This window comes from Anopheles moucheti, chromosome 2 (assembly GCF_943734755.1).
Source record: "Anopheles moucheti chromosome 2, idAnoMoucSN_F20_07, whole genome shotgun sequence".
NCBI classification, from domain to species: Eukaryota; Metazoa; Arthropoda; class Insecta; order Diptera; family Culicidae; genus Anopheles; species Anopheles moucheti.
This window is the reverse complement of record NC_069140.1, coordinates 50,422,743-50,435,529: the sequence shown is the minus strand read 5'-3', so window position 1 is coordinate 50,435,529 and position 12,787 is coordinate 50,422,743. Positions and strand designations below refer to the sequence as shown.

At 43.7% G+C, this 12,787-nt stretch overlaps 1 long non-coding RNA gene across 1 annotated transcript in view; it reads right to left on the bottom strand.

Annotated features, from left to right (window-relative positions):
* The window catches only part of LOC128297762 (uncharacterized), a 31,568-nt gene that overhangs the window by 10,670 nt on the left and 8,111 nt on the right, over positions 1-12,787 (bottom strand). Inside the window, exon 2 of the long non-coding RNA XR_008287247.1 lies at positions 6,532-6,596. This is a non-coding gene — a long non-coding RNA (uncharacterized LOC128297762). The remainder of the gene's footprint in view (positions 1-6,531; positions 6,597-12,787) is intronic.

Sequence of the window (12,787 nt, the reverse complement as noted above, 5' to 3'; positions counted from 1 at the left end):
CAATCCCCATCGTCACATAACCTGAAATATGTTTCCGGCCACTAACAATTCATCCAGCTCGGTTAAATTTAATCCACTGCCACGATACAAACGGATCGAGTTGAGCGATGATTTTACTGTGGAAACTCTCAAATGAATATTTAATAAAATTTTCCAAACTATTTTGGCAGGTCTCTGCAGTGAGGCGCAGGTGAGGATTTTATGCTGCGTGGTGTTGTTTTGTTTTTGCTAAAAGCATTGACGAATGATCAATTGGGTTTATTCGATGTTTATTTTTGTTGCTTTCTTGTGGTTGTGTGTGTTTCAGAAAACAACTTGCAACTAAAAATCTCGAGCTCGATGTTTTTAAAAAAAAACGTTAACTAAAAATTTCATATTTATTTGCAGTCGTTCTAGGTCACCATTGTCTAACCGGATTGGCTGGTGATGGAGAAGTTATTTTTTTTCCCGAACATGTTTGTACAAACGGTCCCCGCAACGGCGGTACACTTTCACACTAATTCTATGGTGCCGAGGTTATGTACATTTGCTTTTGTTAGCCGTTTTTTTTTTGGGGTGTTGAAATAAAAATCAAGCCTCACCGGTCACAGAGATTCGGTGATGTGTTTCTGGCGGGCCGCGCGTATTGGGTTAGCTTTTTCCATATTTTAATACCCTTCAATCACGGCAGCAGGTACGGGGAGAGTTTTCCGTACAAACATTGATTGTAATTGATTTTTCACGATTTATTTTCGCTACGTTGCGTGCGTAGTGGTGCCTGCAAAAGTTAGCATAGATTTGACTCTGCCAGTTCGCAGGGCGGGGGGGTGAAAGAGACGGTCGCGAGTTACAAAAATTGAATTTAATGAACGAACGAATCTAACGGAGCGAGTGCAGGCTAATATCATTCCGATGTTTGCGTTTGAAGAGTGTATGAATTGTTTCGATGACTTTTATTTATGTCGTACAGTGAGGGTTCCATAACAGAGTGGGTCAGAAATAAGACAGTACGCGGCCTGCGCTCGTTAAAAGCATATAATAGTCCTTGCATATACAAAATCAGGTTTAGATCAAGTGGTTCATGAGCCGATTTTAAAATTTGACAGCTCAGGGAGTTAATTGTTCATTGAAAGGCTTTTAAGGCTTATATTTGTTTTAATGTTTTTCTCTTATAATATCGCCAGAAATGCTGAATACTTTAGCACCAAATATTGGAAGCAAATTCTGTGCCTTTTATAAACTTTAAACGATTTTAAACCGTAATTTGGCATACGCAAATCTTCGTTTACATTTTTAAATTGCATTGATAGAGTATGACGGAGGCTGCCTGGAGGTACTTCAGGCTTCTGATGGTCTCATTGTATCATGTTGTCTTCAGTGTCTTCGATCATATCACAAAAGTATCTAGCAGACCTTTGTGGATCAGTGATAACATGAAGTCTAATAAGCATTTTTTAAGACGTGTGTGTTACCTAGTACGTCGTTAAGTTAAGAATAAATTTATTACTGTCAAATCTGTCTGTCGTTCAACTTCACTTTTCTATTTCCTACCAGTTCAATCAATCAGCAACTTTAAGGTGAGTAATAATCTGCAACACGTATATTCTACACAAGATATGGTATATTGCTGCACTGTTTTCTCCACTGAACTCACAGATCAGCAAAATCAAGGCAGAAATAACGAGATTTGTATGGGACAGAGGGAAACTAAGAATTCCAGCTCAAACGTTAGCGCTACCAACTAAAGAAGGTGGCCTTGGTCTACAGATGCCAGATCTGAAGAGTAAAGCTCTGTTGACAAATAGATACACAAAAACGATAGAATTCACAACTATATCCAAGCTCGCATTGCAAAACACAGACAATCCACCCAATATTTCAGCTTCAAACCTTCCCTGCATAAAATCCGTTATACAAGAAACAGCATATCTTCCGAGGAAAATTAGAGAAAATTTATCAAACAAGAGCATTTACGAACATTATTTAAAACAACTTCCACAACCGAAAATATGTACACAAATATGGAGAAATCTACACAATAGTAATATGACAAGCAACCAGAAAAACCTTAACTTCTATTTAATTCACGGAAAGGTACACAACAACGAAACACTCAAACGAATGAACATTAGAAACTCTGAAGAAACTATGTGAAATATGCAATGAAATAGAATCGCTAGAACCCAAATACGCAACTTGTCCCATGATGAAACAAAAATGGGAAATTTTTCTAAAATTAACCAATCAATCCATTTGCACAAAAACTCAAAGCTGGGAAGAACTAGTTTTCCCTGATACCACCAAGAATGAGCGATTTTCAAACAATTTATCAATTACATAAATGCAGTTAATCAAAATCCCGATGAAGACAAAAGTGAGGAATTATTAAGTACAGAATTTTAGACTAAATGAACAATGAGCACAGACAATGAACACAGGTTTGCACACAAAAAAGGTACAAAAGAAATCATTCCATTACCAAAACATAAGTTAATGTTCGCGATCTAACTTCCATGCGCACAAGAAAAATGCCCAGAAATAGCACATTTGCGAATAGTATATGAGAAAAATATTCCACACATAACAGTGTGGCGCACTCCGTACGCGTATGATACCATCTCCATTAAAGCTTTCCAGCATCCAGTGCGTGCGAAATGCAAAAGCAACACTCAAAAGCGCTAACATACTTAACCGAAGAAGTTATTCCACTTTGTTACACCTGGCAACAGGTATCATCCAGGTAGGAAAACATTAAGCAACCCCATCGAAGCGTAACATAAAACAATCGTAGCGCTTTTCTACGCCCAATCTACTGTGGGAATTGTGTAGCAGTGGATAATAGCGTTGAACTGAAACAACGGTGCGGAGTACGAAGCATGTGCGATCGCTGCACGGGCATGGGTTTTCGAAAACTCTCAGCAGATAAGTTTAGCTCTTCAAAAACCACCACACTCACCACGTGAAGGTTCACTTCGGTGCTTCAGTTCGGGTGGTTGTAATTAAAAACAAATCTCGAAAGGATTTGTGTTGCGTTGCTAAATCTATGCAGGAGTGTTGATATGCCACTTTGCGGCTTATTGTGCCGTAAGTTTCGTTTTGGGATGCGATTGTTGAAAGTTTGCACAAAGCATAACGCTTAGAAAGCTTCCTTTTTTTCGGGGGAGCTATTCAAACGCTTCCCAGTTCAAATGCAACTGATTTGCTACGAAACGAACCAGAAACGACTGTAGGGTTGCTACGGGATGGAGATTGGTTACGAAAGAAATCGTAGCCGGAAACCGGTTGTTTCCGATTATGAAGGGAATCGGTCGGGTTTAACATTTTCCGTACATCACCGGGCACGAAACACGTCCAAACGTCCAACGCGAGCGAAGTTGGGGAAGTTTGCCGCAACGAAAACAACAACAGAAAAAGCGTCACGGGGAGAAAGTATGGATCAACGATCAAGATAGTTGTATCATGCATCTCATTATAGCGCAGAACTACGGCGAGTGCGAGAAGTTAAATCAAAATTTCTAACTAACCATTCCAGAAAGATCGTGGTGCGAATCTCGTACATATGTGCTTTTGTCTAGCGAGTGGTTAGTGAACAATAAAGATCTGAGCAATAAGTGGAGCAAACTCGTCACGAAAAAACTGAGACAAAATGCAAAAGGGTTGATTGATGAGTGTGCTTTACAGCAGTGGTTTGCTTTGGCACTATTTTTCCTCATACTTGAAGTGTGAAACTTTGAGGACCCAACGCCACACACACATTAGCGTGGCCCGGTGTGGTCAAGGAAAGATAGCACACCGCAAACGATTGCCTTATTCGTAACAAAAAAACCAGTCGATTACTCTTACACAATTTACTCCTCAAACTGGACGCTGCTAGAGAAGCATCATCGAGGGAAGCAAAGAGGTGACTTAATGGTTCAATTACGAATTGTTTTCCCGAACGCTGCGCGCTAGCGATGAGGGAACTCTTCACTGGAGCAGAAACGTCTTTATGTAACGATTATAACTTCATAAACAGGGTGGCATCGTTCATTGCGCCGGAGATGTGTTGTGAAAGAAGACATTGTATATCGTTGGTTGTTGCGAAGGACCAAAAGACACCTTCATCTGGGGGTGGCTTATTGAAAGAATGGTGAAAATTGTTCTAAAGTCTTAGAAGCGTCGTACAGAAAAAGCGCGTCAAGGTGATGTGAATTAATTCTATTAACGGTGGTTAAATGCTTGTACACGAATAGTGATCACAATTGTACTAAAACAGAATTTTGTACCATTGACAGCTTCCGGTTTAGCGAGTTAAAGTTTAAACTACCCTTAATATTGCTATACTCTATTTAGTAAAAGAATTTTATCAAAATTTCTCTCGTATTATCCAACAGTGTATTTTGTAACGATAGATGCAATTAACTAACCGTTTTTCGAACAGTTTTTTTTGTCTGATAAAAGCCTTCCACTCGTATCCCGCAAAATACGGGGTAATAAAACGAAATGATGACATTATCGTTTGCAGCTAACCGACCAACCCTTCTAATAAAGATATCAATAGCCATTCCATTCGCAGCCGCGATCGAGGCTCGAATTTACAATTTCGTTCGTATCCCGTTCTAAGCAGCTAAGCCGCGAAGAAAAATAAAACCCAGCAGGTGCTAATAAATGGTAAAACACCACAAATGTACCGGCAGCGGTTTTATGTGCGACCAACAAAACCACCATCGTTCGGTGCCGAATTAGGCAGCTACACGGCTATTCCACTGCCGGCCCATCGGAACACAATGGCAAACCCGGGTCCGGTTCGGTGCCAGGCCACAGAAAGCATCATTCGCGGTTGAAGGGATTTGAAAAATTGATCAATTAATTGGACACTTTTCCGGGGGCGCTGCCGGTCGGTGGTGGGGCGCGAAAATTGGAATACCCGCCACCGTTGGACCGCCAACATTACTATTTTGGGTTCTCACCTGGCGGCGGCGGCGGTGGTAATTTTTGGTGCCGTGGCATGGTTACGGTGATGCTGCAAAATGAGGCTGACTTTGCACGCAGCATTTGGCGGCGGTTGCTGTGCCACCGAAAGAAAAAAAACAGGCGATCGTGTATGTGAACGAAGCAACGGGGGCGTATGAGAAAGGGAAGGGGAAAATCTGTGGAAAATTGGATCGTGCCACCGGAAGCGGTGTCTTTGTAACGGTGTACACAAACAGCGTGCGGCGTTAATCGATTCAATTTCCGCTTTCGACCTCGACCTTGAAGTGTTAAAGTTTGGCTTTCAAAATCAATCCGGCAGGTGTTTGATTATTTTAAAAATGTTGAGTAAAAACCAAGCAGACCCATGACAATGAAAAGCCTCTAGTACATTGATCTTCTTTCCTAAAAGAAATTGAGTTTAAGTTTCTTATTAGAAAGAATTACAAGATTTCCTATTTTCTTCCTAAAACGTCAAATAATTTAAATCCACTGTAAAAACACACTCAATGCGTGTGCGTCAGAACCAATTTCATGTTCACTTTTGCACTGCAATGTATGTCCCCAAAAAATGTGTACCACACTTGTCCCAAAAACCCACTACACTAAACCCTCACACCTCCTCGATCCGGCCACCATCCATCGTTCCGCTGCGGAGCATCAATGCTTGTAGTCTGCCATGAAAAATTAGCTTCACATGCTACACCGGTTCCCGCACGGTCTCATGCCGCCCGGTGTCCCATATCGGTTTCACCTGATCGCGAACGGTGTAATGGTTCGATACGGTTCATGCGTTGTTGTACATCGTGTCACAAACTGCGAATAATGACGATGGAACTCCCTCTTCATTCGGCGGAGCCCGCGGAAACTTTAGCACGATTGAACCGGAGCACGCGCTTCTTTTTGCCCCACGCGTTTCAAAGTGTGCTCGTTTGACACGTGACATAGAAAGGAACGTTGTAAACATTGCGCTTAGTTTTACTGCCAACTGCAGTGCCGAGCATTGGGCGGGGTTCCGAATCGATCAGCTCAAGGTTGACGGGTCACGCACGATAGCACATCGGTCGGTACAGCGCACTTGGATGATGATGCTGATAAACTGATGTTGTGTACAAGTGGCCATATTGTCCTACTGGATGGAACTATTTTTGGAGAAACATTTTTTTTCTAATTCAATTACTTTTTGTACAAAATGTTTTACTCCCTTGCGTTCAGAAATGCTTCAGAGCTTCAAACCATGTTAACCACGAAGAAGTTGATGTTTTGAGTAAACTTGCGCTCAATATTTACACTTACGTCACTGTCAAATGGTGTGGAACGGTTCGGGTGACACTTTGCTGTCAAAGCTAACAATACGGTACGTACGTAATCGGATGAAGTATCAACGTGGTAGATTCAATCATGCTTATAGGGTTTTCTTGTTTCGCATTCATTGATATGCTGATAATATCTCAAATGCGGTGTGGTAGATGTGTATGCTTGTTGCTGTTTCATTTTATTGATATTAAGACTTTTAGCTGGGCAGACGAATAAAGATTCGCCTCTTATGTGAATGCTTAGAGAGACGTTCAAGGTTGTCAACGAAGGCACAGTCATACTTACAAGTGTTTTCTTTTGAACAGGATTGGCACCACATTCATTCATTCAAATCGCTCTGTAGATAGAATCTAAAAAAGAATAAGAAAACGTTTATTAAGTTTTATGTTGTTGCGACAAGAGATTCTTTTATTCAACTTTAATTTATTTCTCCACCCCTTTCTTGCGAACGAACCCTTCCTTCATTTCTAGCAGAATTGCTTGCAGTGCGTAAAATAATCATCCTCAATTTCCCTCCGTAGCTAAAAGTGATGACCAGGTCCGTAAAGATTCCCCAAAGATATTTCAGCATGCAAAGCATTGTCACAGAAAATTAAACACACGTACGATGTCATTATGTTACAAGCTATGCTTCATGTAAATGGTTCAAATACCAAATAATGGGTTAACCTCAAAACCTTTACCACCTACGCTCGCCTTCTCTCCACGCTGCTTTACAAACATTCATCTGTGTATCAGCTAATAAATCTCCCCCAGCGTCAGTGGATCGTACAAAACTCTCCACCCCGAAAGAAGAAAGCTAATTGAATCCGGGGCACCACCACCATTGCGTGACGCACGCAGTAAATTGTACGCCCGGATTGTACGCCGCCGGGTGCGCAAATCAAACACGCTCCAATCCCGCACCACATTTTCGGTGCGCAATCAAATTTACTTCCGCTATCGATCGGCTCCTCGATGGCCATTCGCGATCCTCGTTCTGGCAACCGTTGGCCGAGGCCACAAATTTCGCGAGTTAGATACCAATATTGACACAATCAACCCCGTAAGCATGCGTCCCGAATGCATCCGTAGCGTATTGGCGGCTCGGGGGTCGGAATGTCATTAGCGTCGGGGAAAATCGGCAAAGCGAACGGGTACCTTGCGGGCCACCCAGAATAAACAATAACGGAGTACCGCGTTCCCTACTGTGCCGAGCATTTGGTCACTACCGAGAACCGGGTGAATAATCAATCCCTTTGCGTCCGGCACGAAGGACCATAAGTCTCGCGCTCGGTCGTGTCCCCCCAGGATTGCCGCTCGGAGGTACGAATATGTCCGCAAAACCTCCGCCAATGACGAACGTGATGATCCGCCGATATGGTGCGATGAGCGCTGGAGTTGAGGAGGGGTGGTTCGAGGCAGCAGAGAGGCACAAATCCTCTGAAGATTCTAAATCCTTCCATCCATCGCCGAGTCACGCACGGTACGGGCATCCCTACACGCCGTGTCAACCGCGGAAGTGCTACACCGGAAAAGGCTAATTAAGAGCCAGTTGAAACCCGCGTCCGGGGCGGCAGCATTTGCTCGGCCATGCGCGTCACTGGTCAGTTGGCTGTTGATTGCATTAGTTTGGCATGCATTGGAGAATTGGAATTGGTGTGTATGTGCATTGGGGGCCGGCCCGACATCATAACACACCAAACTTGACCCCAAACAGCATAACCAGAGGATAGGATTGCGATTTGTTTGCAGTTCGTTTGGTTACCGATTCTTTTTTTTTTCGTTTTGTAGCTCCAGCGCTTCCATCTTTCACCTCCACCGGTAGTGGCAGGATGCGAAACAGCCAGCTCGCTGCCGTGTGCGTGGTGTGGAATAATTTGCCACTAATTCGCGTATCATTCGCATATCGCTCTAGGGAGACATGATACGCACAACAGCGCAACATGCAGCTCGGGAAAGAAGTCATTTCGTTTCGTTGCGCGGCAAAATAATTGGATTTTCATGATTGATTGAGTTGTTCTCACGGATGAACCTCGGATGCGTTCGGGCAGTGGAACTGACACTAGCAACACAGTCGCTATGTTGCACTGGGGCCATGTTGCTTAAAGAGCGAAGTACGATCATGAAGATTAGCTCTCATAGTTCACAAAAATACTTTGAACAAACAAGTTTACACAGCAAAAATTTGAAGCAGCTGTACAATTGTTATGTGGTAACTTCATTTCCCTGTGCTACTGTAAGTGTTGAAATAAAGCACACATTGAATTAATGAAGCAAAGTGCACTTGTGGACACAGGTGAATCAGTGGCTAGATTGCCGATACTTTTCTCGAACTTCAAGCTGTTAAGTCGCTTACTCAACTCTTGCTTGCCAGACTGCCATATCCGAATTGTCAATGCTTGTTACAGACCATCATACCCATTCCAAATTCTATTAACAACCTGCGATATTGCTAGGTCGACGTTGTCGAGACACGATAACATAGAACCACCGGGTGGCAATAGAGTACAAACTGTTCAATTATTTATTCACTTTTGTTTATTTGGTTAGAATACACTTAAATAATATTAAAAAATTACGTTACAGAACAACACAACCAGAGAAGCTAAGTAAAACAGTGGACGAATTAAAAAAGACATTTCTGGTTAGGTCGTCTGGTATCATTCTCAGAACATGATCTACCCACAGGAGCCTGACGAGACTAATTCGCTAGCAAAGAGTTCAATATACAGCTCATAGAAATGTGACAGGTGTGTTAAGAAGAGAAGTTCCTTCAGGACGTCTCCACATGGGCCGTCTACTTGTATAACTTGTATGCCACTTCGCCGCGGTCGCCTGCCAAATCTCCGCGGCAGACTGTCAAACACGCGTGGAAACGCGGCTTTGTTCAAGATGGACAACGCTGCGGAACAGCAGCCGCGGAAGATTTAACAACGAAAGTTATACGCGTTTTCCGCGGTACCGGTAGAATTAACCTAACTGATTTAGCTATTGATCTTGTGGTACAATATCACATATGTATAGGGCTTCTTTTAAATGAGCAATATATGTCTCAATAAACGTCTAAAATGAAAAATCTAATAATACAATTGTGGAGACGTTTGAACCGGTTGAACACGTGTTTAATGCTATCTAGACAACTGTAACCGACATAATAACCACTTCTTACTTAGCTTTGGGTAGTTCATGGCATTTAACAGGCCATGTAAGCAGCTAAATGTTACCTATTAAAATGTTGGTTTTTTACCAAAATGCGTACCATAATTGGTACTAATAAATGTGTGTTTTTTTACGATAACACCGGAAAAAAACCTACGACAGTAACCTACTTTCTGCCTCTGCACGCGAGATGTGACCGCCTGCACGACAACTGGGTCGAATCATAGAAGATTTTATTGCTCACCAGTTTACCGCCGGCGGCACTGGCGGAACAGCAAAACAACAATGCAGCTGCACATTTGCATTCCGGTCGCACAAATCCGCGTTGGCGCGCGAGTTATTTTTAATGGTCAAACGTCAAACGTTTATCGTTGCCCGCGTACTGCGTAGTGTGTTCATTGGTTGTTGTAGGTAAATACAATATATACCACTACCATCACAAGCCAACCCATTTCCGGATTGGTGTAAATGTGTTGAATGAGCGTGACGTTACCCGTCGGTCGTAGCTACTGGGACAAGTGATACCGCAACCGTAGCTCCAAATTAAATGCATACGGTCCGGTTTTTTTGTATTTAATGCAACCGGTTTCTAATATTGTGCCCGTAAAGGGTTGTGTCCAGATATTTTTATTAAAAGCAGCAGATACCAATTGAACAATATGTGTCACTCGAGGTGGTAACAGCAAATGCATTAAAAAAGCTTGTTTTCCTTAGAAACTCAAAGTGATTAATTGGTTCATTTCATATTCCGTTGATGTAACATAACGTTAATAATATTGGAACACGGTAATTAATTGTCGAAAATTCATAAGACACACCAAGTCGACCGTATCTCAACGAAAGACAAGAAATAAAACAACCCGAATGGAATGCGTTTGCAATGTCACCTGTGCAAAGTATTATTCACCCCAGGACAGTACGGCAACCGTTCGGCACCGGGTCCACATGTCTGTGGTAACTCCGCATGTAGCTGTCGTTTTGTCTGTGAGCCACTCGGTTTGTCTAAACACTCGACCCCCGGGAGGAGGACAAATCTTGGCGGCATTCACTTAAATCACACTCTCAAATCGATGCGACGTGACTGGATTGGAATAACAAATAGTGCCATGTGCAGACGGTAGCGTTGGCATTGGCTCGATGGATGGTAGACATAAATCGTCCGAAATGTCGATCATGTCGATTTATTCCCAGGCTGCGGGTTGAAGATGTTTCGCCGCAGCACTGGATTGCCAAATTGTTCTGATTTGGGGAAAGGTAATATGGTAAACGCTTTGTGGAATTTCGAATGCGAAAACTGCGGTAGTAAATAAAATGCAAAGGCATGAGCGTGTCTAAGGCAAGACGACGAATATAAAGTCAACAGTGTACCGGGATGAACGATGTCGTAAGAAAAATGGATGAAATGCTCGGTGCTGTTAAGCAGGAAGTATCATCGCAGTAAGCCACGCATAGTGTAACAAACAATATTGTTTTCTACCCCTAAAGGCAAATTATTCTCAAAAGGTAAACTGCGCTTCCGGCTTTGTCCCTTCGGACGCATTAATGAATCCGCGCTATTTGAGTGAGTGCTTTTTCAAACCGACACTGTTACCAGCTTCAATTAGCTGCGAGCATTTAATGGCGGAACCACGTGTACCCGAACCCATTGCTGATGTTTGAATTTCCAAATTCAATTCTAACCTCCATGCTAGAAGCGGTACGGTTGCTTGCAAAATTATATTAATGCAACTCCATTAGGCAACGTCTTTTCCATTCGGTGACAACACTTTCGCTCGAAATTTAATAACCTGACATAACGCAAACAGGCGTAACAATGGACGGCCCCCGCGGCATTTCCGCGGGGTTACAGTTTTGCCTCACCTTCGACGGGACGGTTTGCCTGCACGGTGCGTAGCACTCGGGGCACCCGCTCTCTTAAGGTTGTCACAATTAATTACAATCTAAACCGTGGTTCAGCGGGGGATTTACGGAAAAACTATCGCTCGGTTTTTTTGTGAGCGCTCCACTGCTGGCGGTAGAATCTTCTCCGAACGCGTGTGTTAACGACGTTCGGTACGACGCCCACACTCCTCTCATCCCGCTTGTGCGCGATGTCATTACGAGCATTGGCAATTAATCAACCACCAACAATTACCGGCCAGCCCGGGAAGTAGGTCCGGGGTAACGCGGGCTACACATTCCAGCAGTCGGCTAATTAAAGCGCTCTCGCTTCCCTCTTTAAACAGCAGTTAAACAGTGCTTAAACAGCGCCCAGCATTGTGTAACAAACGGCGGGAGAAAATCACGGTCCACGGGTTCCGGTGTGCCGAATTATTGAAACACACATATCGTTGGGACAGAGTCATGTCGAACCGAGACCACCACCCACCCCAAAAGGGCCCCTGGCCACACATTGTGGGAAACCGTACCGGCATCAATATTTCATGTGCGGCGATTGAAAGGAGCCCGTGGGAAAAAGCTAGGTGGTTTCGCCCCCAATCATTTAAGCGTACGATAGCCGCAAGCGGTCCCGGGACCGAGCGTATCCCTGATGGGATCGGATGAGTCTCAACCACCAAACATGGCGCGCTCTTGTTCGGCTTCAAATCATCATGCCTCTCCTAGTGGTTGCAGTCAAAAGCGCAACGGGAGTTGCCTCGTTCTACCGCTGACGCAGGTCTCACCCTTTCGCGCTCATTTATGAATACGTGCTACCAAAATCAGCCGTGGAGGTGAATTTCAAACCTTCGCGGAGGCGGGGGGAAAAATTGAACCAGAATTCCACACCAATCAACCGGCATTACGGGGTGTGCCCAGGGAAAAGGCACCCAAAATATCCACATTCATATCCGTTACCATCTTCCGTTGCGATTTCCAAGTGTTCCACAACGAGTTGATTAACAAGCGTTTGCTTGTTGTGAGGGAAATGTTGCTATATGCCGCGAATGGGTTTGTTGGGGCCTTGTTAGCCCTATGAGAAATATGTACCGGTTGATCGAATCGAAACCTATATCTGCCATTAACAAAGCTAGCAGTTAAAATTGGTTTCCCTTCATCGCCGCTTCTGATGGGCCACAAACAGTACTTGAAGTCCGGACGACCTCCTGAGCATGTGAGGCTGCAAAGAGACCTGTCAGGTTCCTGAAGTTACTGCATGTAAAACACTAACAGAGCTCGCACGCATTCACCCTCAAAGCACAGCTTCAAACTCGGCTCAATTTCAAGCAGATTGCCAAAAAAAAAAAACAAATGTTCAATTCGGTTTCGCCGTGAAGTTGTCCTGCTTCCCTCCGCGGACGGTTCTGTGGAATTTATCTGATTTGCATGCGGCTCGTTCCGTGCGAAAGCCACACACGATTAGGGCGAATGAATTGTGCAACGTTCGTGTTCGTTATGGTTATTAAGCCAGTATCAGTTCAGG